We start from the raw sequence: 4,330 nt of genomic DNA on the forward strand, positions 1-4,330 counted from the left end.
AATGGGGTTGTTTTCTCGATGAAGACCCTACAAGTCACAAAAAGGCAATTTTAGAAACAAAGCAACTTTAAGAACGCAAAATACTTGAATATCAACTAAAGGATTTGAGACTGACAAATATTGTTGTTGGCAAGTAGAGTAAATTTGTTCTGCCAAGTGTGCACTTAATTCCAAACATATCAATGACCTACAAAATTAAATTTGTTAGGAAACATACACATCGAGTAACCTGATTTTATGAAACGTGAACAAAATGAAACAGGTTGAGTGGCGTGAATGATGCGTGTCTAAAATATGATGTTTCACACTTTATTCTACACGCATTTCAGAGCTCAAATGTGCAATATATGCCATTATTTCCCTATTTTCCTCTACTTTCGTGTTTTTGTCCATTATTGCAGAAATATGAAGAATTGAGCGGAAATCGAGCCGAATCCGTCCCTAAGTAATTAACATTGCATTTGACATGAAGTATTGACTCGAGGAATGAGCTTGGTGCGCGTTTCAAGGCCTAAAGATAGCAAAAGAAAGGGTGCGTACGAGTTTAACGAGCAAAGAAGCATTTCACGATATTGCAGCCCCATTCAGATGGCCATATCTCGAGTTCTCTAGCAGATAATCAAGTGATTCCAATTGGAGTTGAAAGCTTATCCTCTTAGCTTTCCAACGCCATGTAGAACGCCTGATTTGACCAAGTAACGAAGAAATGGCAGCTGTTTTAAGATCGGTGCGCTGCGCAGAATCGTCGAATGCTATTTCAGATACAAAGCACTCTTGGTCGATCGACTGGTCCAAGTGGTCGATCGACCACCCCACGGGTTCCAGTAGCTACTGTTCACTGCTACTTAGTCGATCGACTGATGCTTATGGTCGATCGACTGAACAACGGGTCTGACGCAAAATAAAAGATCGAGATTAGAAGCCCAATTGTAATTAGGTTTTCGAGTAGGGTTTTACGTGACTCTCTTATTTAACGTAACCCTTGCCTACCTTTGAATCCATGATTCATTAGTTTAGTTTAGCTTTCAATAATAAAATTTACTTTTCGCATTAAGCTTTGGTTCTTCCCTCTTTAGTTCTTAAATACGGTATTCTTTGTTTTCTTTGTTAAATTTCATTACTTTAATTCTTCCGTAGTTTAGAATTGCTAGATAGGATCCCAAAGCCAATTTATCATTTATGTTAATTATTTATTTAATTAATTCAAGTATGAATTCGATCGCTTTGTTAGTTAAGTTTATTCTTTGTTATTGTCAATATCATGAGTAGCTAAATCACCATTGCTAAGATGTAGGGGATCTATGGCGTAGATGGCATTAGAATAGGTGACCCCGCATTAGGGCTTGGTCGATCGATCGGCTTAACTAGTCGATCGATCGAGCGGTTGGTCGATCGACCAGGGTAGCTGGTCGATCGACCGACTTCGTGTTTGATTAGCATTGTTTGATTCGTTAAGTGCAATTTTTAGCAATGAGACCGAGAGGAGACTTGTTAGATGCTTAGTTTTGACCGACCCATAGATCGAGAGATAGGGAAGGGCATTAATTAACGAATTAAGACGACTAAATTGCTGAGATCGAGAGATAATGTAATTTAGGCTTTAAGAATCACTTTTCAGGGCGAGAGCTAGTATTAGTGAGACTTAGGGACTGGTAGCATAGGCCGAAAGGAGCTACCAGTTAACTTGGACCGAAAGGACTTGTTTTACCCATCCTACACGACTGTATTTCGGACTTACCTAGGATTATGTGCCATCGCAGCTATAGTGAACCGACCGTCTTAGCATTCCTTTCATCGTTATTACATCCTTATTTACTTTTATTTATTTATTTATTTTATGTTATTAGTTTTAGAATCAACTCAAACCAAAACTCCCACAACTGTTACCGATAGACTGAAATAAAAGCAACTATAACTCCCCCGCCTCTCTGTGGTTCGACCCTGTTACCACTAGCCTAGGTTAGTCTTAATAGGAAATTATAAATATTATTTTTGGTGCTCACAACGACGGGTATCAAATTTTGGCGCCGTTGCCGGGGAGGCAGCGCTAGTTGTAGTTGTTTTTCATTTTAGTCTATTTTTTCGCCTCAAGGGAAGACTGAGTACCTTGAGGCAGTTCTTACCTTCTTCTTTAGTGTTGTCTTTTTGCAGTACTGCAAGAGAGTCCACTCATGTTCCATTCTCATGAGCATCAGGTGCTGTTTTGTGAGAGATGCGGCGGAGTAGGACACACGTCTGAGGCATGCAGGCACCCTAAGGAGAAGATGTTTGCTTTCCATCAACTTCAGCTCGACAATTCGTATAATTACACTGTTACTTCACCGCAACAACCATATGAGCCTCCTTATGAAGCCCCATTACCATCCACTCCGTCACAGCAAGAGTTGAAAAACGAAGTTGCTGAGTTGACAAGTCTAGTGCAGCTGCTTATGGTGGAGGTACAGAAGAGTAATGCGGCAAACCAGGCCTTAATCACGCAGCTGATATCTCAAATTGCTACATTAGACAAGAAGGCAGCTGCGATACCGAGTCAATTTGACTCTCTGAATCAGCGTATTGAGACCGTACATGCAATGACGCTGAGGAGCGGGTCCGTTCTTGATGGACCTAAGAAGGCTGCTGCAAAAGGAAAGAAGAAAAAGAGTGAGAAGAAGACGGACAGCAACGATTCCGGTCGATCGACTGCATCACCTAGTCGATCGACCACTTCGCGATCCTCAGTGATACCTTCTGATCTCTCTGTTCATTCTGGAAAAGAAGAAATCAGTCGATCGACCGACCACACTGGTCGATCGACCTATGATCTTCTTGATGATGAGGCAATCGCCCTCCAATGCCAGATAACTTGAGGGATTTCTTGTTTCGGGATGAGACGACTCCGAAATCATTGAGGCAAGACCCAAATGCTGATGGGTCAGTTCCGGTTCCAAGGTATGACCCTACGACGGTCAATGGTTCATATCTGAGACGGTCTGAGGAAGGGTCAAGTTACAACAAAGTAGTGGATTTTCAGCCTAAGTCCACTGATGCCGGTATGAGAGACCTAGAGGAGAGGGCAAAGCTACTTATGATGACTCCTTACCCGAGAAAGACTAGTGCCGTCCAAAGATGAGGTAACATTCGATAAATTTAAAGATGTCGTGCGTAGTCTTAACGTGCAAATTCCTTTCTTAGAGCTAGTTAATCAAATACTTGCATATACGAAGTTCATGAAACAGATTGCTAGCTAAGAAGAGGTCTTTGAATGTTGTGGAGTCGGTGCATTTAATCAAGAGTCTAGTTCGTACTTAACTCTCTGCTACTCATAAACTGTCGACCCCAGGTAGTTTCTGTCCCCCCGCAATATTGGTACCTTCTCAATCGAGAAGGCATTATGTGATTTAGGGGCTAGTGTCAGTGTTATGCCTTTGAGTCTTGCCAAGAAGTTGAAATTAACTAGATTCATTCGATCGATATGATGTACAAATGGTGACCGTTCTGCAGTTCAGCAAAGTAGGGGTCTTAGAGAATGTGCTGTTCAAATTGAAAAGTTCTTTTTCTGTTGACTTTGTTGTTTTGGATATTCTGAAGATGTCAACACCCCAATTATTTTGGGACGGCCGTTTTTGCACACTGCTGGTGCAATAATTGATGTAGGGGAAAGAACTTTGAAATTTAAGGTAGGGAAGCATTCTATTATGTTTTTGATCCCCTAGGAAGAAAGACCCCATGTGGCCCATGACTGTAATATGATTTACGAAAAGAAATCTTATTTTGTGCTTTCTGACATTCCCACTTCCTTACCTGTACCTATTCCTGTTATGACACCTCCGCCCCAGATTGGGAGCAAATTGGAGGAAGATTCTTCTGTTTTGGATATTGCAGGAAATGGTTTGGGGAAGGAGGAGCCGTTCAATGCTCCAGCTGTGAAGGAGCCCATTGTTCAGAGAGGCGGTCTGGGATGTCTAAGCTATGGCACTGACGAGGAGCCAGATGAGGAGCCCAAGAAGAAGGAGCCAGTAAGGATTTCGGAGTCGGATCTCGAGTGTGAGGAGCTAGGAGATGATGGCCACGCTTGGGAAGATGCTAGAGATGATCCATTGAGCATCCCAGTCGGAGCAGAGTGGAGTCCAGCTTCTGAGATGAGCACTGCGGAAGCTACTTCATGTAGGCAGAAGCCTTGGTCGGAGATTTTTCGCAGTTTTTGTTGATCTATTTTATTTATTTTTAGACTATTTATCGTTTTTCGTGTGCGCGAAACTTCGCTTTAATTTGGTTTGCTTAGGATTTAAAGACATTTAGACTGTTACTTTGGTTTTGCGCAATTTTGGGCGCGGTATTTTGTGCGTTT

Source organism: Silene latifolia, chromosome 9, assembly GCF_048544455.1.
Source record: "Silene latifolia isolate original U9 population chromosome 9, ASM4854445v1, whole genome shotgun sequence".
NCBI lineage: Eukaryota > Viridiplantae > Streptophyta > Magnoliopsida > Caryophyllales > Caryophyllaceae > Silene > Silene latifolia.